General features: G+C 37.9%; 1 long non-coding RNA gene across 2 annotated transcripts in view; it reads left to right on the top strand.

The window, feature by feature from the left end:
* Positions 1-23,003, top strand: part of LOC149251624 (uncharacterized) — a 41,774-nt gene extending 18,771 nt beyond the window's left edge. The window contains exons 2-3 of one of the 2 annotated variants that reach the window (XR_016265999.1): positions 21,768-21,844; positions 22,481-23,003. This is a non-coding gene — a long non-coding RNA (uncharacterized LOC149251624). Of the gene's footprint in view, positions 1-20,935; positions 21,544-21,767; positions 21,845-22,480 lie in introns of those variants that run through there. The other variant, XR_016265998.1, reaches the window with a different exon arrangement.
* The last annotated feature ends 286 nt before the right edge of the window (positions 23,004-23,289 follow it).

The raw sequence follows: 23,289 nt of genomic DNA, 5'->3' as shown, positions 1-23,289 counted from the left end.
TTTTTAACATTAAGAAATAACTGGAAACACTAAATATCCAAAAACCTAACCCTATGAGATGAAGCACCAAAAACATGTGGGCTCCATTTGGGGTTAGTTGGAACGTCAACTTACCAGTGGTCATAACTTTGGCATATGATATCTATTTGACTACCATAATATCTTGCTTCAAAGGTATCCAAGAGGAATTTAAAAAAACTCGAGTAAATTGATCGTGCAATTTTTTAGTCTCTTTGTTTTTCCAAAAAACATCACTTAGGCCCTAAAAATAAGTTCTGGACATTTATGACCCAAAAAACTACCACAAATTGTAACTGGTGCTACAATTAAGGAAACAAAAGGAAATAATGGTGGGGGTCCAGGTGGAATAAGTGGTTGGCTACCAATATCCACCTATATCACTCCCTCCCCCTTAGGAAGCAATGGTTCCCATTGCATTGAGTACCTGCATGAGATGGGCAAACTTCTATTGAGCTTGGTCCCTAGTGAGTGACTTGCCTTAGTGTATGAGTTGGCTAGATTTGAAAACCTCATATAATTAGATCTTTTGTTGGTGAATGACCTTGATCCTGGTGTCCATAGTTTGATCAATTGTGTCATGTTCCATGCAATCTAGATTGAGTTCTGTTGGTTTTAGTTGTTCTACAATGTCTCATGTGTCCAACAATGGTGGAAAGTATGGCCAAAGGTACTCCACATTGAACATTTGGTGCAGGCCAAGGAATGAATGAATGTTGAGATTGAAATATTGTCACCTACAAACTTGGTGATGGTGTAAGGCATGTATTAGAGTGGTCAGATCTTCTGATCAACACTAGAAAGGATTTGTTTCTACAAATGTAACCACACCTTTTTGACCACCTGAAACATATGTGGAACCTGATGTTGATCATGTCGTTTCTTGTACTTGGCATTGGACTTCTCCAAGATGTCACAAACATACTGGAAGATGTGTTGGATGTGTTCAATAAACTTAGTTACTCTATCAGCCCCAGATTGTACATATGTTGATTATGTCTATGTAGTGGCATGAGGTATGACAACATTAATCAGACAAAGTGGTTGAAATTACAAGCCCACTTGAAAGCGACTGTGACAAGGTAATATATGCAAAGCTTTGTTAGAGTAGTGTTGCACATAGGGAAGGCTCTCGTCCCAGGTTCGTAGATTCTTGGAGTTGTACATGTAGAATATGTGCACTATCATCCTGTTGACGACCTATGTCTAACCATCAGTATGGGGATGGAATGTAGTCAATTGGTGAGCTTCATGTTCATTAGTGTCCAGAGGCTAGTCCAAAATGTGCTTAGGAACCTACTATCTTGATCTAATATAATGGTCAGTGGGATCAAAAAATTCACCCATACTCGATCAAAAGAGTTTGGTAGTGTCCTCTGCTATGATACACTTCTACTAAGAAACCAATATATCCATCTTAGAAAACCTATCCATGACCATAAATACAAATTCATTACCATGCTTGTTAGAAGGGAGGCCAAATGCATAGTCAATGTATATGGATTCCAATGGCTGGTAGGGAGTTGGTAGAGGAGTGTATAGGCCTTACTTCAGGATGCTTGACTTGGCGATGACAAAGTAAGTGCAAGATATAATATATTTTCCAACATACTGTCGAAGTTTTTGCCAATAAAAATACTTATGTAATATGACCACATTTTTCTTCACACCAAAGTGTCGAGTGAACTGATTACAGTGTGCCTTCCAAATCATCTTGTCACACTTTCCTTCCAAATCATCTTGTCACACTTTCTTGATGGAGCACAAAGGTGTCCCAGGCAACATAATAATGCATTGTGTAGGGGGTTATATTGAAATTTCTTGCCAACAACTAGAATCTGGTGTGTGGTGGAAAACTCTGGATCATTTTTGTCCAGTTAAGGCCATCCAGAGGTCTCATGGCCATAAGAGTTGAGAATAATAGTTTGTGCTTCAACTAGGGTCTAACTAAGGGAATATTCAACATGGTTAGTGCTTCCTTTTTTGTATTTATTATTCAAGTAGAATTGTTGCATCTATGTAGAGAAGTTTTGATGGCGATCACTCTTCAACTTCCCTTGTTTCTGTATAAACTAAAAAGGTTGGTGATATATGTAGATGACCATCTCCTTCCCCATACTGAAATAATTTTTTTACGGAAAGGATGCATGATAGAATAAATCTCTTTATCATAGGTGGGGTACTTCCGAATTATATCAGAAAGTGTCTCACTATGATAGGCCACAAGATGCCTATGTTGGGTGAGGACTCCACCAATGACATAGTCGAAGGCGTATGTCTCAATTTTGTAGGGTTATTGCATGTCTGGAAATGTGAGTACAAGTGTAGTGTAGGGGTTGTGCTTCATCTCAATGAATGCCTTTAGTTGGGTCTTGGACTAGGAAAATTGTGCTTTCGCTCTGCCCTTTGTAATCTGACTAAAAGGACAAGTGATATGGGGGAATCCCAACATGGACCTCTGATAAAAATTGGCAAGGTATAAAAAGATGTGAAGCTTTGTTAGAGTGGTGGAGCCAGGCCAATCTCGAATTACTTGGATCTTAGTTGATTCCCCATACATTCCTTACTGATCTATGATATAACCTAGATATTGGATGTGGCTCATGCCAAAGCTACATTTCTCCAAGTTGGAGTTTAGTTTGTGTTGTCATAGGGTTTAAAGGATGTATTGAATGTGTTGTAAGTTCTCTTACCAAATCTTGTTGAATATGATTATGTTGTTCAGATAAAAACCCATGAATGAGTTGGTGGAGAACCACAAGATTTCATCCATTAGCCTCACAAAATTAGTAGGGGTATCTGTTAATCTGAAAGGCATGACAAACCATTCCAAAATGACTTCCTTGTATTTGACGGTGGTCTTCCATACATCTAAGGGATCTATTGGAACTTGGTGATAGCCATACTTCAAATCAATATTGCTAAAATACTTGGCCACCTTGAGTTGGTCGATAAGTTCATTCGTCCAAGGGATTGGATACCTGTTTTTGACAATGGTTTTGTATAGTGCTCAATAATCAATGTAAAGCCTCTAGGTAACATCCTTCTTTTGTACAAGCACAATTTTTCTCCCAAAAGGTGAGGAACTTGGCCATATGTGGTCTTTTTGTAGCAACCCCTAGATTTGTCGCTTGATCTCCTCATTTTCCTTAATGGAGCAACGATATATCACCTCATTAGGTACAGGTACTCCAAGAGTTAGATCAATTGAATGCTAAACCTAATAGTGCAAGGATACCCCTATGGGTGAACAGAATATGTCCTTGTATGCTTTCATGACCTTATCCAACTCGCTTTTTTTCATGGTGGAACCTTTCGTGGGGGCCATGGATGTCACCACTATATTTCCAAGTCTGGGAGATGATCTTACTACATTTCTTAGTAGAGATAAAAGAGATGGAAGTAGGTTGGGCTACCTTCGATATTTTGTATAAATTACTGTGAAAAGTAATAATAACAGTGGGAGGCCTCAACTCATACACAACATGACGCCTCCACATGTTGGACATTTGATGGTATGAAAGTGGCTCGTTGTGTAATTGTTGGCATTGACGTCAAGCAAGGCTCAGCCTGATGATGGGGCTTCATGCCTTGGTGGTTGTGATTCCAGCTAGGTAGAGAATTTAAAGCCATATTTTGTGTTATAATATGGGCATAGTGGCTAATCAAAATCCTTTCATTGGGAAATTTCTTTAGAAGAAATTTTGAATAGTATGTGAAAGTCCAGAAATGGGATTGTGGTTCAAGAGATATGGCTTGCTGAATTTTAGGATGATTCAAGCTTTGTACTTTGAGGAATATCGAACCATCAGAGGCCCTGTAGATTGGAATGTAGAAAATACTATAGATTCACAAGATCGTGCAATGTACTAAGGCACAGGCTAAGAATCTACATCTACTTTCAACGAGCGGAAGCTAATAGATCGATGGAAACAATATGATCAAGAAAAAGATAAATAAATGACACATAACACAACATATATATGGGGAAATCCGCTACTCAAAACCCCGCTATATATATTGCATATATCAGAAATATGAGTGAAGATATAAAGCTTTTTCTCACTAGAACAATTCCGTGCAAGTATGCTCAACTCTCTCAGCTCATAAGATAGCTCAAGACAAATCCTTCACCTATTCAATAGCTCTCCAAGCCCCTAATCTTTTGTGTAATTTCTAGGATTAATAACACATATTTAAAGGGAATTCATGCTTCCAAAACTATGTAATCCAAACATAGGATCAATCTTGAATGCATGCATGATATTTACACTCTAGTATATAATACAACTGATAATACATTGTCCCTACACTCTAGTCTCAACTAGATCTTTCTCAGAATCAACATGCATGAGTTTCCATTGAGGAAATCTTGAGTTAACTAGAGTGACACTTGTGGATGCACTAGTGCACCAACTAACTATTAAATCTCTATCAGTTTCTCAAACAATTTGGAACTAATTTAATTGAACTTAACTCAGTAAAGTAAGTGATCTAATTTCCAACTCAATTTAAATTGATATTGGACCCCTAAAACATAGGGAGAACATATACATGACTTAAGAAAGACTTCCAACTTGAAATTCCTATGCAAATTATGCTAATTAAATAGAATTAACTATTTACAAGTTTATATGGAATAGAATTCAATTTTAATGCTCATTTTAATTCAAGGACAAATTAAACTCGAATTTCTTGTTGCTATTTCTCCACACTCATTCTTGATAAGAACGAGATTATCATCTACCCTGATCCTATCTCTGTGAAACTCATATTTACAACTTGACAATGCCTTTTTCATAATGTTAACATCTTGTTGCTCTATGGGAATGTAATATCACAACATAATCCACCTCAATACCGATAATGAAAAACTAGATTTTCATAGATTTTTATACAACTTTGATTATCACAGTAAATCACAATTCGATAAATCTGCATACTAGAAAAACCAACGAGGATCTTCCTCATCCAGATGGCCTCACATTATACCTGACTTATAGCCATATACTCTGCCTCTGTCAAATTGAGTGCAACTGATCTATGCTTCCTGCTATACCAAGAAACTGTCGTTGACCCAATACTAAAGATCCCTCCTAACGTGCTATTCTTATAGGATGAACTCGCTTCCCAATCTGCATTAGTGAAGCCTTGAATTTTCACTCCATTTGTTTGTTTGTACCATAATCCATACTAAGAAGTGTCCCTCAGGTATCTCAACACATGCTTTATCGCCTTGCAATACAGCTTGTTAGGCCTAACCATCACTTGCTTAAGCTAGTTAACTTCATAGCACATATCCAATCATGTGTTTACCAAGTACATGAGCGAACCCACAAGCTTCTTGTAAATAGTACCTTCCACTAGTTCCATTGAATTAGCATCCTCCTTCCACTAGTTACTCGCTAGAGGAGTCTCCATGGGTTTGTTTCTCACCATGCAGAATCTCCTGAGTATCTCGTTGGTATACCTTCCCTAAGACACAAACAACTAACCATCTCCCTGCCATACCTCCATGCAAAGAAAGTAATCCATGACTCCCATGTCCTTCATCTCAAACTCTATTGCAAGGTCCTTCTTGCAATATTTGATCAGTTGATCATCACCTGTCAGTATGAGATCATCACCATAAAGTACTATGATCAGCAGTTTACCTTCAACCACTATGTGGTATAGGTTTGCATCTACTTCACTCTTCCTGAAGCCCAACCCATTGATGTAGCTATCTGTTATCACCCCAAGAAACTCTCCTAGGTTGTATATCAGAGATGATCGGGAACATTACAAGCTCAACAAAAATGTTGTAAAATGGTGGATGAATGTAATAAATGTTGCATGTTCAAGCCAGATAACCACTCCTACTATGCTTAACCTGAGACATGGGTGAACACCCCCAAACTACAAGGCTTTAGACCACCAATTACTCACAGTTTTAGGGAAAATGTGAAGATGGAGAAGACTGATCACACCAATAGATGTACAAGACCCTGAGATGACCAGCTGCAACCATTTACAAGGTCTGTCAATCTATATCTTAATGCATAGATAGGATGACAGATCTCTGGCATTAAAACAACAAAAACCTGCATACAAATTCAATGATACAGCTAGATTCTAACACAGAGGTGGGACGACAACCCCTCTAATGCTAAACATCAACAAGACATGAATAAATACATGACAGGCATAGCCTGGAATAAGAAGAAGAAGTGGAAAGTGAGAAATCAACAACAAAAGAAGCTTGTATTAGCTGGAAATGAAGACCAGAAGTTGCATGTGTCACAATAGTTGCAGTCTCCAGAATTTGAAGTTTATAATTAGAATAACATTCATCAACCTGATTACAGTTTTCCTTTGGGTATATATAGAGTTTGTTCACAAAAACTCTCTGCAGGCCCATGCGTGGAGGGGTAATAACTGACCACCAACCGCATTTACAATTAGATATGGGCTTCTGATACAATTTGATTGTTTTAATGAACAAAATGGCCTTTCTGCTGCTTTTTTGTACTTCAAAAACAGGTGAAAAGCCATGTTTATCTGCTCAAGGTTGTCCTTCTTGTCCTTCAGAGGTACACTGTGTTGAATGCGGTAGCTGGGGGTTTTATGTGAAGAGTACCACATTATGGTTTCTGTCCTTCTTCGTGTGCGTTGACAGATCAAACACACAGAATATGCGTGGAAAATGAAGGAGGGATGGGTGCGAATATCAACCGTTGGATGAAAAATGGACGGCGGAGATCGGATCTAGGGGGCTATCGGGTGTAAACGAGAATGGATGAATAAGGGCCATCAGATCACTGTCGAGCAGATCCGACAGCTATCGAGCGATGAAGATGATCAACAATTAACACGCGAGGAGCCATACCGGAAGGGCGGTAAGCGGTTTCCCTGTGCCGCTCTTCAGGAAAAGGTGGTTTTGGTACATGGTGGCATGATGTAATAGGAATAAGATGCGTGGCAGTGGGAAACCACTGCCCCGCGGGTTATACGACGTGCAGTTTATGGGAGTGGGGGTAGCATACAACATTGGATCAAGCGATGGATCATCGGACGGTCACGATTAATGCACACATTTGTTGAATGATGTGATAGGTACGGGCCCGCCCAGTTATAATTTTATATGCACGCAGTTATATGGATTAAGACTTTAGAGCCAGGGTTAAAATGAAAAATAGGTTAATATGGGGTTTAAAGGGTTATTGGGGTTTACAAAGGTTAATATGGGGTTTAAAAGGTTATCGGGGGTTTATAAAGGCAAACAACAATAATGAAGATAGGGAGAATAAAGAGAAAGGAAGGGAAGGAGGAAACGGGGGTAACGGAGTAAAAGGAATAAGGCAAATGAAGGGGAATGATAAAGTAAACTGCTGCAAACTCTTTGCCACCAAAATTAGTATTGCCCAATATGCTTTTTATCCATCAATGTTGAAGAACATAGCAAAGCTAACACTCACTCCTTCTAGGGATGAGATCCTCCTTGTGAGGTCTCAAGAACCTGCAGATCAATGCCTTTCCAGCTGAAAACAAATTAGCCAAAATTCCTAGTGCTCCATTGGGCATGGAGTCTACTGCATCTATACTAAAACTGATAAAAGCACAATATTTACGACCTTTAAGGCCAAAGACCTTAAACAACATAAACTTTCATAAACCGCCCATTAACTGGGCCATCAAAAACTGTCTCTCCTCCCATACTTTTCAGTATGAAGGTGTTGTTCCCTTGAATCCATGAAATAATGAAAGGCCCTGTCCAAAAAGCATCAAATTTCCCATGATTGCCTTTCTTCTCGTTTAGTGCATCCCATTTCAAAACCAAGTCACCAATCTGAATATTATTTTTTTGCCTTTTTGTCAAAGGCTTCCTTGATATTTTTCTGATGTGCTGCAACTTTTTCAACTAGCTGTTCTCTAATCTGATGTATTTCTGCTAGATCAGTGATCCTATTTGCCATGCATTCTTCCTCATCCTTCTCTTCTTGAAGGAATTTTGCCATAGGAAGAGCTAGCTTAATTGGAAATACAACGTCAGTGCCATATACCATCTTGAAAGTAGAATTGCTTGTGGATTTTTTAATGGTAACTCTGTCAGCCCACAGTACATACTTGAGCTTTGAATCCCAATTCTTTTTACTGTCCTATAACAGCTTTTTAATTATCCTGAATAGAATTTTATTAGAGGATTCTGGTAGACCATTTCCCCGTGGATAATATTAGGTGGAATGAACAAGTTTGATAGCCATTGAACCACACATTTCCACCAGTTCTTTTGCCTTGAAGACTACATCATTATCTATGATTATTTTATGTGGACAACCAAATCTGCTGAAGATATTTTCAATTTAATACTTCATGACCACATTATGATCAGCCTTCCTGGTAGGGACTTCTTCAATCCACTTGGTAAAATAATTAGTGGCTACTAGTATCCACCTGTGTTGGCCACTGGAATGTGGATTGATTTCTCCAACAAAATCCAAGCCCCACTACTGAAAAGGTCCTCTTGCCTGAATTGGTTTTAAGGGCAAGGACTTCAACTGCTATTTTCCTTCAAATCTTTGGCACCTGTCACAAGATTTAACAAAAGAAAATAAATCAGAAAATAAAGTGGGCCAATAGTACCCAGCTCTGAGAATTTTATGGGTTGTAGTCTTCCAATAATGGTGCCCTCCACACATGCTGTTATGAAATTGCTGCATCACTTCAATTGACTGTTGTTTGTCCAGACACCTTAAAAATATTCCAGAAGGATCCCTCCAGTAGAGAGGATTTTTCATAATGCAATACTTTGATGCTCTAAGTTTTAAAGTTCTGACCTGACTTTGAGTAAATCCTGAAGGGATTTCTAGCTTCAGCAAAAAATTAATTATTTCAGCATACCATTACAAGAAGCTAGACTCTCGGCCACTGACTGCTTTCTCTTTGTTTCAACTGCTTGTTCTTCTATATCTGTCTGTCCATTTTCTGCAATTGTGCTCAGGAAATCAATATCTAAAGACCTGCAATTTTCTTCAGCCAATAACTTGGCAAGCCCCTGACCTCTGACTAGCTCGGTGGGCTTCAGCTTTATATTAAATTCTATCATTTTTGCAATCCATTTCGCCCTTCTTCCATCAGCATCAGGTTGTGTTAAGACATATTTTATTGTAGTAGAAGGTACATATGCAATTATTTTGGAATGAAGGATATAAACTCTAAAAGCTTTCAAGGATTTGATAAGAGCATATGCCTGTTTTTTAATAATATCATACCTGAGTTCAGCATCCCTCAAGTTCTTGTTGAAAAATGCCACTGGATGTTCTGAACCTTCTTCATATTGCTGCAATAAAACTATTGCAATGATGTCTTCAAAGGCAAAAGAAAATATATGGAACTCCTTGCTGTAATCAGGGATGCTTAGTGTGGGAGCCTCTATAATAGCTTTTTTAATAGACTCAAAATATTGTCTTGCTATATGAGTCCATTTGATTTCTGCCCCTTTCTTCAACATGGAGGTAACATGATTTATCAGTTCTGCAAAGTTTGGAATAAACCTCCTGACAAAATTAATTTTGCCCAAAAAGGATTGAATATCCTTCTTTGATCTAGGGACAGACAAAGTCTGAATTGCTTTGACCCTTTCTGGATCAATCTGAACACCTGCAGTAGACACAATATGTCCTAATAGCTTTCCTTAATTTAAAGCAAATTGAGATTTTTTTGGGATTGACTGCTATTCCAAACCTTCTGCACTTTAGAAACACTTTTTTCGAATGTTGCAAATGATTTTGATGGCTACTGGAGTAAATTGTTATATCAACAAGGTATATAAGCACAAATTTGTCCTTCTCTCCCATAAATGCTATATCCATAGCCCTCTGAAAGGTAGCTCCAACATTCGTCAGTCCAAAAGGCATTTTGGCATACATAAAAGTGCCCCAAGGAGTGGTGAACGCAGTGTTTTCTTGATCATCTAGGTGCACAACAATCTGATTGAAGCCTAAAAATCCATCCAAGAAAAACATTACTTTGGCTCCCGACACCTTCTGCAACAAATGCTCCATCTTGGGCAATAGATAGTTGTCTTTCTTGGAGCATTCATTTAAATTTTTGAAATCAACACACAATTTGATTTCTCCACTTTTCTTCCTTACAACCACCAAATTGGCTACCCATTTGGAATATCTAAGAGGAACTATAATCTTGGCAGCCATTAATTTTTTAATTTCTTTTTCAATCAAAGGAATAAGCATAGGATTTATCGGTCTCAGCTTCCGTTTGAAAGTAATGGTGTCTTTATCCAAAGGGATTTTATGCTAAATTATGTTCTTATCATACGTTTTCAAATCACTATATTCCCAGGCAAGTACATCAGCAAACTATCTCATTAAATTATAGTATTTAGCACTTTGATCAGCAGACAAATGAGTGGACAAATTTACATATTTAGGCTGACCTGGACTTCCTATATCATACTTACAGATTGCATATTGGTCTTCTTTTTGGGCAGCCTTGTAAGGCACATCATTATCGTCAAACAGTGTTTCAAGAGGAATTAGGCCCTTAGGAATATGATTACTAGGAAGCTGGACAATGTTGTCTTTACCAATTTTATTTCTAAGCTGGGATTGGGGGTTTTCTTCTAAGGCTTCACTATCTTGGTCAATTTTCATTTCAGAAAATTCATCAATGACTTGAAGGAACCTATTTAACTCATCATCATCATTACAAACTTTCCAATGCTGGACATTATCAAGCAAGGAAGGCCTATACTTCATTTGGACTTCATACACTAGTTTGGGAGGCATAGGAGGAATAAATAGACTGGCAGACACAGCAATGGAATCAGCATGCTGATTTTGGGCTCTAGGAAAGTATGAAATACAGAAATAATCAAAGGAATCTCTGATTCTCCATACCTCATCTCTATGCTTTTCTTGAAATGTTTTATTTACCTGCTGGATGATCACATCAGCATCTCCAAACACCTTCAGATTCTTGATTCCTTTATCTTTGGCTACATTAAGGCCCAATAACAGTGCTTCATATTCTGCTATATTGTTTGTCACTTGAAAAACCAGCTTAAAAGATAGTTGAATGCTTTCTTTCTTTGGAGATACTAGCACCACCCCTGCTCCTGCAGTTTCCCTGGAACATGCTCCATAAAAGAACATCTCCTAAACTTGACTTCCTTGCTCTTCTTCGTCCTGAACTGTTGGTTTCCTAATCTGCAATGAGGCCTTCTGAGATTCTTAAATTTGGAGAATACATGCTCCAACATCAGTGTCTACTGCATAAATGGGATGATTTGTAGGATTGTTCTCATCATTGATGATATATGCCAACTGTGCTTCTCTATACAACCTCCTTCTTTCTTCTCCAAAAATTGGGACAATTGCATAAGATAGATCATTTTGTAGTGTCCCACCTAGTCTCTTAATCCACCCTCTGGACAACAGCATGGAAAACTTAGGAGGGACATCTGCTACCACAATATCCATCATCATACTCTTCATGGGCAGCTGAGTTAAGCTAATGGCCAGATCTTTAATCAATCCAAGACATTTCACCTTCCTTGAATCAAAAGAAAATAAATCATGATAGGGTCTAGCGATATGAAGGCCTAACTCTTCCATGACAGCTTTAGACATTAAATTGTGGCTGGCCCCTATGTCTAGCAGGAAATTGTGAAGGATTTTATCATGAATGGTCAAGGAGACATAAAAAGATGGAGAATTATTATCAGCAAGTTCAATCATGGGGCTAAGCACAAAAGGCAGGTTTATCATCTTGCAAATTAATAGAGTCAGTGGATTTTTGTGTGGTTTCTAGCTCAAGGGCTTGAAGGATAGGCTTTCTAAATACTTCATTCTTCACAAACTCTACCAGAGGCACAACTATTTTCAATCTCTGAACTTCTGACTCAAAGTTGAAAGAAGAAGATGACTGATCAAAACTTTTTACCTCTTGAACTGGAGCTTTTAGGATGACTGGATCAACTGCTGCTCTTCTCTGGCTACTATTCTGTGACTCTGTTTGGACAAAAGATCTTTGGGCAGGATTCTCTTTGATAGTTTTTGCATTTGATCTTAGGTTATTATGTTCCACATCTGAAGCATAACCTCATTACTATAGGTAAATTGATGCAACATGGTTGCGATGTCATATTCCAAATAAACACATGTTATATCTATGGCATACCTGCCAATAGAACATTGATAAAAAAGGTTGAAAAAACCAAGAATAAGATGATTCCATTGACTCTTAGAAGTCAAAATTTTTCACAGTCTTTTGCACACAATGTGTCAAGAATAGATGAGTCACAGTTATGGAATTCTTGGTATGGGCATATTCCCCTAAAGAGTCTAAGTTTTCTTTAGAAATATTCTATGGTCATTGGTCTCCATGCTCTGAAAGAAAAATATTGTAACTATGAAATCTATATTCTAGAAAAACATAAAAGAGATAGCTTGCTAAACCTTCCACTAGAGCAAAAGAGCCTTTACAGCTAGTCCATATAGATATATGTGGCTCAATGCAAACACATTCCAATGTAGGTATTTTTTATTTTCTAAGGTTACTTGTGTTAATTTTATGTATGTTCTATGGTAGAGCAATTTATTTCATTTTCTTTTCCACATTAGCAATCACATCAGCATAAAGTAAACTGCAGATAGAACATAAATATAAATCACAGAAGACAAGCCAAGACAAGAGGACACAAGATGTGGTGCTAGCTAGGGACAAAACCCAATGTGGGGAAACACTTGATCAATTCTTCTTTTATGTTTTTCAAAGTTCAACAGAGAAAGTGAGAGAGATAGTACATTTACAATATAAGTCAATCATTTGACTTTTGATATCGACATGAGATCAGTTGAAGACATATTGCTTCAACTGATTCTCTAAGGTGACTCGTTCACCTATCATTGTGTGACATCTAATCTATTTGTTACACGTTACTGTGTGACACCTTGCTGTACTGTCACATGTGTTGAACCTTGATGACTGAGCTACTCTCATCTTCATGCTGCTCATCATGCTACATCTTCCATGGTCTTATTCATCATCAAGTTGCCCATGCTCATGATCTCATTCATCATTATGCTGCCCATGCTCATATCATCATGCATCATTATGCTGCCCATGGTCATATCATCATGCATCATTATGCTGCCCATGGTCATATCATCATGCTGCTTATTATGCTGCCCATGATCTCATACATCATGCTGCCCATACTCATATCATCATGCATAATTATGTTGCCCATGCTCATATCATCATGCTACTTATTATGCTGCCCATCATCTCATACATCATGTTGCATTCCTTCGGAGGTAGATGCTCCGGCTGTTTCGGTAGTTCCCAGTAGTTCTGGCTTTTCCGGTAGTTCCGACAGTTCCAACATTTCCAGCTTTTCCAGCTTTTCCGACTTTTTCAGCTTTTGCGGCTTTTCTGGCATTTCTGATATTTCCAGCTTTTCCAGCATTCCCTGCTTTTCCAGTAGTTCCGCCTTTTCTGGCAGTTCCAGATTTTTTGGCTTTCCTGACTTTTCCGGTAGTTCTAGCTTTTCAAGCTTTTCCAGCTATTCCGTCTTTTCCGGAAGTTTTGGATTTTCTAGCTTTTCTGGCTTTTACTTAGGATCTCTCCTCCTACTAAAACCCAAAGAAAAGTAGAGAGAGGAAGAGATTGAAGTGTGTCTAGAAATGACTTGAAGTCCTCTTCTATTTATACTAAAACGTAGAGGTTGAATAGACATGACTGTTGGGCTTCTGAGCCTACATAAGTTGTTGGTCGACTTAACAATTTGTCCATAACATAGATAAATTCATAACTTCATAAATACTTGTTGGAATTGGATGATATTTAGATCAATCGTACACCTCTTAATGAGAGGGATCTAATAAAAATATCAGCTGCCATAAATAATATCACCCACATGGAGTTTGGCCCTACTTGCCAATTTTAACACTCCCTCTCAACTAGGGAGAACTACATCCGTTGATCCATATGTCCAACTGTATTATCTCTACCATTAGTGCCTTGCACTTACTCTGCTCAACTTTGCTAGCTCTTCTCAACTTTTTTGGCTCCACTAAGCTCTGATGGCTCTGCTCTCCTCTCCTCTGCTCAACGTTGTTGGCTCTGCTTCCCTCTGCTGGCTCTGCTGACTTTGCTTTGCTCTGCTTAGCTCTGTTGGCCCTGCTCTTCTCAACTTAGGTGTGGTGAACCATGAATAAGAAGAATTGATCGAGAATGTGTCATACCATTCTCCACTAACTTGAAGTCAGTGTCAGAGTGTGTACCACTCGTCCCAGACCAATCCTCAACCGACCCGAAGTCAATGTCATAGTAGGTATAAATCCTACCACTGGTCCCAGAATAGTACTCTACTGACTCGAAGTCAGTCTTAGAGTATATACCACTGGTCCCAGACCAATCCTCGACCGACCCGAAGTCAATGTCATAGTGGGTAAAACTCCTACCACTGGTCCCAGACCAGTACCATTGATCCCAGATCAATGAAGGTCATCCTAGCATAGGGAGTACAGTAGATACAGTGATGCATCCATTGGTACTACTATGGTCCCTATCCTCATTTCCCTACTCATTGATTAGATGAGAGGTACTTCCCATGAGTCCCACACTGCATGGGTAGGATGCCTCCACAGGACAACTTAATCAATCTCATTCTCACAGGAGAACTAATCATCCTGGTACACAATCGTCATGGAGAACACATCATCCAGACCTCACAGGAGAATTAATCATCCTACTACACAATCGTCATGGAGAACACATCATCCAGACCTCACAGGAGAATTAATCATCCTGCTACACAGGAGAGCGAATCATCCTGTCCCATAAGAGAGTGAATCATCTTGTCCCACAAGAGAGTGAATCATCTTGTTCACAAGAGATCGAATCATCCTGTCCACAAGAGAGCGAATCATCCTATCCCACAAGAGAGCGAATCATCTTTTCCCACAAGAGAGAGAATCTTCTTGTCCATAGGAGAGCGAACCATTTTGTCCATAGGAGAGCGAATAATCCTGTCCCACAAGAGAGTGAATCATATTGTCCACAGGGGTGCGAATCATCTTTTCCACAGGAGAGCGAATCATCCTATCCCAGTGCGCACCACCAGGGGAGGGTGAGCCACCCTATGGTCGAGTGTTGCTCCAATAAGAACCGCAAGCCCCCAGAGCTCCCAAAGCTCAATGTATGCAACATGCAGGACCCTTTTACAAGGATCTCTCTATGACTCCAAGTCGTTCGGGAAAATCACAAATTTGATCTTTCCCCAGGGCTCTCACAAAGTGTAGCGACCTGTACATCATCTCAGTATGATGGAGCCTCCTTGGTCATCCACTTACCATATCCCAAGTAAGGCAATATCTGATGTCTATCCACTGGAGGAATCATTGAATACGGGATTCCTTAATAATCGAATCCCACCTCTGGTTATCACAGAGAATCACAGTGGTATTCATCATGTGTACTCACTAAAGAGTTTCCACAACCAGGCAACCTCATACGAGGTCATACTCGTACTTATGTCTCTGGTCTCAGTGGTACTTATGATATTGAAGGAGAATCTAAAAGGAACCAGCACTGAGAAGTGCTCTAGTGATCCTTCAGGCTACCTACCCAGTCAACATTCGAATAATCATGCAGCTTTCATATTTCTGGCAGTGTATCTCAATCCATGAGAGATTGTGCCCCGAAGATGAGAGATTGTGCACCTATCTAGTGAGGCTCAACCAAATATAAGCTCACCATGCTAATTGCAAAACATATGTCCACAATCCAACTCCCTCTTACTTCTCCAAATGAGAGGGCCTACACCTGTCAGAAATAGTTCGTCTGCATAAGGTGCCGGTATGAGAGGTCTATCATCGACAATCTTCGGATAATGGTTTGGATTGGTTTCACTCCAAGTGAATCTTAACTTCATCAACCAGTTATCAATTCTCTCATACTACGCCCAAGGTGTTTTGCTTCAAGCCATAGAGGGCTTTCTACTACCTACATACGTGAGATTCCCAATCATGAATCTCAAACTCCTCAGGTTGTTCCAAACCTGTGGACCTGTGGCATGAAGGGAATGGTCCCCTTATAATATTTTCCTTTGGCACATCTCAGACATGTACCTTCATGCTCTTTTGAATTCAGGCATCCCGATCACCATCTGACTCACAAACCTCTGGTGCTGAGCCAATGGAAATGGTCTGTTGAGCTAATTTATGTTCCTAAATTAACACAATTATTTACTATCAATCCGGGTTGTTTATCCTTTGAGGCAAATTCACTATTTGTGAAGATCTAATATAACCAAATTTTGAAAGATAAATGATTAAAAACTAAAGAGAATATATCTGCTAACTCTAATTCAATCAGCTCAAAAGAGAAAACATTGAAAGGGTTCTTGAACTCAAGAAGTCCACTTCCACCTCAGTTATTACTTAATGAATTAGAAATTGTAACCAAAAACTCAAGATGCATAAATTACACATGAAAAAGGCTCTTAACTTAAGAGACACTTAAATTTTTCCATCATAACTCATTCATCTCAAGATATAAATCTAAATGGAAACAAACTATTTGCATGTAAACAAAAGAGACTAGTTCTGATTCACCATTTCATAGAGGGAATGCCCAACTTGAACACTTGTTTTCCAACTCAATTAGATGATGAATAAACCATTAACAAATGAAATCAATCACTATGAATAACCATAAGGCAATCTGAAATAAGACTTTGAAAAACTAAAGCTACCATCAACCAGATTTGCAATGAAATAAAACTAGTTTAACTTGGAAGTGTACTTAGCTTGGAGTGGGGGCCCTCCACCCTTGCCTTGCACACTTTTGAAGATGATATCAGAAGCTTTTATATCAGTCACACATCCATGTATTGAGCAGCAAAAATGAGAGTAACACAAGTCTTCAAATTAAGTCTTCAAACCAAAAATATTACAGCATAAAAGTATCATAAGTCAATCTGTTGAGCCATCAAAGTTGTGGCTCTTAAATAAGGAGTTTCGTAAAACCAACTGATCTACATTTACTCTAACAATATTATCTACTCTAAGCCACCTATCCAAGTCGAATCCACCTCCCTCATCCCAAGAAATATGACTAATATCATGGAATCCCAAAACTGCCCTATTTAGATGGGATTTCTGGATGACTAGTCATGATTGACTAGCTCCAAATAGGCATAATAAAGCCCGTTCTGTTGGAACCAAGCATAGGTGGCTTGGTCCTAGTTCCCAAGCTTGTCATTCATGTATCCCATTCGTGCTGAAGTGGCCTGCATCCATATCAACCATTTTAGTGATTACGGGAATTTCTGAAATTGCCAAAATTGCACTTAAAATAAAACTTTTATAAAAACTTTAGAAATTGACAAATTAAAGCTAAATACCTGATTAGACATCAAATATTCATTAAAATGGAATGGATGGAGTGAAAATGAGGGATAAATAGATGGTTAGGTAAGTTTCTCAAAGCAAAATAAGATCAAAACTGAGGCCCAACATCTCTCCCATGCTTATGATCAAGCATGTCCCCATGCTTGCTTGCTTCTCTTGGACCTTCTGCCCTCTGAAGTGGATGCTGTACCTGTTGCTGTTTCCCTGTTCAAACAATCAAATTCTGATTCCTGCTTTACCTTCAACATTGCTGCTTTAACCTTTTGTTTTTCATATTTAGCTTGCCACATATTTTTGTCCTTTAACCATTTGAATGCCTGTTTGGAAAGCAATTCATTTCTCCTTTTCAACCTGCTTATTTCTTCTTGTAACTTTTCATTTGTTTTCATTAGCTTTGCATTGTCCTTTTTCTGTGCCTTATTCTCTGTTTTTAATTGCTTTTCCACAATTTTGCTTATTTCTATCTGATCAGTTAAGTCTTGGATTTTGGCCAAATTAATTTCCTTTTCAAAGTCCTGGGTGGTTTTCATTAATGATTCTCCTGCATCATTATCATATGTGGAATCCCTTTCAAGGGGTTCTTGTGCCATATCCTGTTCTTCTGGTTTTCTAGGAGAATATGCTTCTACTTCTTTTTCAAAATCAATAGAATTCCTATTCCTAGGAACAGACATGACAGATGTTTCAGTTTCATGCATGGCCATATTTCTAGCTCTTGTTCTTAGATATAAAGGAGAATTCATCATGCTCCTGTTCTACTTTGTCCTGTAATAAGCTGTTCAGTAAAATGATTTTTATTCATGAATTCTTTCCATTCTAGGCCCTTTGATTTCACCTGGTGTTCCACTAAGATTTTGATTAACCCCTGATGATATATCTGTGCTGCCCTTGGCCTATGCTCCTGTTTCTTTGTTTCAATCATTTTCACAAGACTTTTGTATTAAAACAATGCAAATTTTGGCATTCAACTAAAAATTTTGTTCTCGGCCTCTCAACAGATCCTCAAAAACATTCTCTGCCTATTCACAAAAAAATGACTGTGTAATGCAGCAAATTGCTCTCGGCCTTTCAACAAATTCTCAAGAAAATTGACTGTATAATATGGCAAATTACTCTCGGCCTCTCAACAAATACTCCAGAACATTCTCGGCCTATCCATTTCATCATTTTTTTTCACAAAAATATGACTGTGTTATATAGAAAATACTGCACATGGATTCAATTGACAGCGTTATAAGCCTAGAGGACTAATCACATTCGCTCGGCCTCATCATACTCACTGCTTATAACAAATGTCAAACAAAATTTTTTAAAATGCAGACTATAAAACTCTCGGCTTCAAGGCACAAACAATGCAAATTTTGATATTCAACTCAGTTCTGCAGTCAACATAGCATGTATGCAGGCACTCCTACGCATTTCAATCCTCTGTATATGGCACAAATACATTAAAATTTCGATACACAGGGCGCATTAAGGCATGAATGCATTTGACTTATTTTGCATATGCACAATCTACAACATTCCTCTGTTTTTTTATTTGACAATCCACCCTTCTCGGCATATACCAATGCGTTCTTGGTTTGGCAGCCCATACACATATAACAATGCTTCAACAATCTGATTTAATGCGTTCTACAACACATATGACAACACTCTGTGATTTAATGCGTCCTCTGTTCTGAGCAATCCACATATTCACATGCATATGACAGAGACTTAGCGCGCAACAAAATGAAGGTTAAATGCAACAATGGTTGTAACAAGCAGCGCTCACATATAACAACCCTTAACAATCTGTTTCACACACTCCATGATTTATGCGTTCCTCTGTTGGCAGCCAATGACAATTGCGCACAACAAAAAGGAATATGAAACAACAGTAAACAAGCAGTGCGTACATAAATAGCCTTTAACGCTTCCTTCTTCTCCTACTCAAACTAACTCTCCGGGTTTACGACTTCATATTCCATATTTAACTCAAAATGATTATCGTGTTATGCATGCAATGTTTAAAACTTAAATGCTGGGCGATTGACCACTGTTTCTACACCATAATTTACGCATAAAAATCTGTTTAGTTTATCCATACATGCTGCACACTTGGAGTTATCCCGGTTTTAGTGTTACCTGACTGTCACTGGCCGCGTGGGATGCAAACAAGCACTTCAAATCCCTCCTTCTTCGGTCAGTCGAACTGGTGGCAAAGCAACAAAATCTGTGAGTTAATGGCGAGGACTCATACATATCTACAGTCGCCGAGCGAAATAAACTCCAGTCTTACCTTGTTTGCTTGCAAAACTCGGCTTTCTCCACTCATACGACTCAGATTTTGTCTTTAAAATCACCTCAATACACTCCTTTCTCCTTTTACTATGTTTCGGCTTCAAACACGATTTTCTGAGCTATGGCAATGAGGAATTGTGGTTTGAACTGCGCAGGGGAGGTTGGTTTATGACCGTTTCTTCACTGTACCCTGCGTTTCATTCATTGGTGTTGGTATGCGTGGTTACATGGCCGTCCTCATTGATTATGGCCACCATCGTGCGCCTTCATTGCAATGATATTTGATTATTATCATTCGGCTGGTTGCAAATAATATTCCTTGCATTCCTTACGATATGCGCCCAAAGCTTATGGTTTAACTTCATAACCTTTGCATTTTAAATGTTATACCATAGTTTGGTGCTTTTGAAATATATATGCCATAACTTGTTTAAATATCATCCTCTCTTACCATCGTATTTGAATGCCTACGGCCTCCACATGTATCATTCCATTGCCCTTTATAACTATGTTATATGCGCTTTTTGATTTGTGTATATAAGCATTTCCATATGGCTAAAGTATTTTTAGAAAATAACTTTAGCGTTCATATATAAACTTTATAAGCATTTCCATAAACTTATGTTTAATGCTTTTTTACTTATATAACACATACTTACGGCCTCCACTAACTTATGTTTAATGCTCTTCTTTTTTCTTTCTTTTTGACTTATATAGCGCATACCTTTTATAACATAGCTTTATAATTTTAAAATGACCATTGGGGTCATGTTTAAAATTATAACCATTCTAATGCTCTGAGTTCATGTGCAGGTGAAAAGAGTTGTCCTAGCTTGATCCTTTTGCGTTTAAGGAAAATACCTAGGGTTATTAAAAAGATGTATAGGGAATGTATGTGAGTGAAATGGAATATGTATAGGGATGTTGGGGTATATATTGGGAATGAATATTAATGAATATTTGCAGATACTAACTTCAATTAGATCAAAACTAAAAGTTTCTAAAAAAAAATTTGAATTTCAAGCACAAAATGGCTATGAATATACTCCCTTGAATGCTATTTGTACAGGTGGAATGTTGAATGCTGTTTGTACAGGTGGAATGTTGAATGTTGTGGATAGATGAAAAGTAGACTTTTATTACTGCTCCTTGTTCACTATGCTCCATTTCTTGAATTGTTCAGGTCCCTTTGAATAATGTTTTCCTTTCAGGTCCCTCTGCAATGCTTCTGGTATATTGTGTTGGTTCTGATCTGGTTCTGCTGCAACTAAGTTTGCTTCAGGTCCCTCTGCAATACTATTTCATCTCAGGTCCCTCTGCAATGCTTCTGGAATGATTTGATCTGCTGCAACTAATGTTTGCTTCAGGTCCCTTCTGTAATGATGTTTCAACTCAGGTCCCTTCAGGTTCTGCTGCAACAAATTTGCTTCAGGTCCAAAGTGGACAACACAATCCCTTAGCTGTGGCAGCTAAAAGCTTGCTACAAGACTCTCCCTTGCTGAAAGTTTGACTTGTCCTCAAGTCAATTGTGGAAAGGTCCTGCATTGAAATTATGTGAGAATAGTAAAACAAGAATATAGAATTCATAGAGTCCAGGTTTCCCTGGTTTTCCCCTATGAATTCTTGTTTGCTTGGTGCCAGTTGCCTGGTTTTCACCAGCAAACAAATTATTTTTTATCTTTTGTTTTTTTCATATATCTTTTTCCCCCTTTTTTTTTTTTTGTTTTTTTTTCTAGATGGAGGTAAGGTGTAATGGAGTAGGGATGTATGAAAAGCTTATGGAAATAGGTTATATTGAAGTCATAATGTAGTAGTAAGTCTGGACTTCAACATGCTTGGTCATGGAGCTTATCATACAGGATGGATGATGAACAATATGAATTCAAATCATGAACAAATGATGATGATCAAATCATTAACAATATGAATTCAATATGAAAGTCTTCTTTGAATATTGATGTGACTTGACATAGTACTGAACTTGACTGCTTCTTCTAATGATTGTCTTCATGTCTTTTTGCCTTGATCTCGATCATGTTGTAGGGTTTGGTGGTGCTGTTGGTCAGCATTGAAGAGCAAGCTTCAAGAGTTTGAGTTTCATTGAATGAACTCAACCTCAGGTGTATATTCTCTTTTCTTTGACTTGAACATTTGTATTCATATTCTGAAATATGAATTTGATTTGGAAAATTACTTCATCCATGGAGTTCACTCCTTCATTCTTCCTATGACCTGCAAAAACATAGCACTTGCCTGCAATACAACATTAAATGATGGAGGAAGAGAGGTGTAAAGTCTCTCTTCTTCCAATAAACATGTAAATCATTACAAAAATTGCTTAGAAAACAAGTCCAAATATGATAGACAAACATAATGCATTTATTTACCCCTTTGAGGAATGGCGGCCAACCTAGACCTCCTAGCGGTATTTTGTTTACAAAATATTCGTTTGATATCCTATTAGAGTGATTCCAAAGCCAAGTTGAAGTGAATTCATATGGCTACCTCCAGTATAAACAAGTTTTCAAAATGGTTTAAAATGATATGGTAAAAATTATAAGGAGTGCCATGTTTGATAGGGCTGCTTGTGAATTTGTAACTAGACCAACAGTCACTATTTGAAGCGTAACTTCTTTGATAAAGATCAGATCAATGTGATTCCACTTGGATATTAAAGTAGATTCATTTTTTTATTTCTAGTAGAAACAGGTTTTAAAAATTCTTAGGCTTGATATCACAAAATTGGTGATGAACAGGCCTAGGAGGCAGAGTTTTACTATGCTGGTTTGAAGACATTCAGTCACTAAATGTGGCATAACTTTTTCATTTCACCTCCAAATGGGATGATTCAAATTGTGTCTTAAACTAGACTTGAATATATATCTCCCATATAAACAGGTTTTGAAAATAATATGATTTTATATTTCAAATATGCCAATGAACAGTCAAGACCTAGAATTGTCACCTTGCAGATTTTTCGACAAGCAGTTAGTATTTCAAGAATAACTTTTTCATATAATACTTGATTGAAGTGATTCAAATTGATTTGGAAACTAGATTCAAAGGGCTATCTTCCCTATGAATTTCCGATAAAAATGTTTCCATTAGACACTTCAAATATAGGGTGTACTAACTCTGTTTTCAACATTTCACTTGAGACCTAGTTTTGATTTTGATCACATTTTTATTGTGACATAAATTGAAAATTTCAAAATGGATTCCAAAACTAGATTTCAAGAGATATGTAAAATAAACCATGATTTCAAAATGATCCTATATGGTTACCCAAAATAGGCTTGGTCTTACTGCATTTTGCCATGTAGTCCTTTCAAATGAATATTGAACAATGATTTGAAGAAATTGTTTGAAACAAATTTATTATGGAAGTCTTATTGTGAGTTCATTCTACTTGTTTATTTATTCTATTCTATCCTATTTTAGAAAAATAATTCATTCCCTCAAGTATAAGAGAATTTCCAATGCATCCATTATCGTAACAAGATCATAAGTAAGCTCATATCCAAATTTGAAAAATATGCTTTAATGTATGTTTGGACATGAAAAT

The sequence above is a fragment of the Pinus tabuliformis genome, chromosome 7, assembly GCF_031772625.1.
Source record: "Pinus tabuliformis cultivar Carrire ecotype Pingquan chromosome 7, CPIR1, whole genome shotgun sequence".
In the NCBI taxonomy this organism is placed as follows: Eukaryota; Viridiplantae; Streptophyta; class Pinopsida; order Pinales; family Pinaceae; genus Pinus; species Pinus tabuliformis.
The sequence above is the reverse complement of the archived record's forward strand: the minus strand, read 5'-3'. Positions and strand labels throughout refer to the sequence as shown.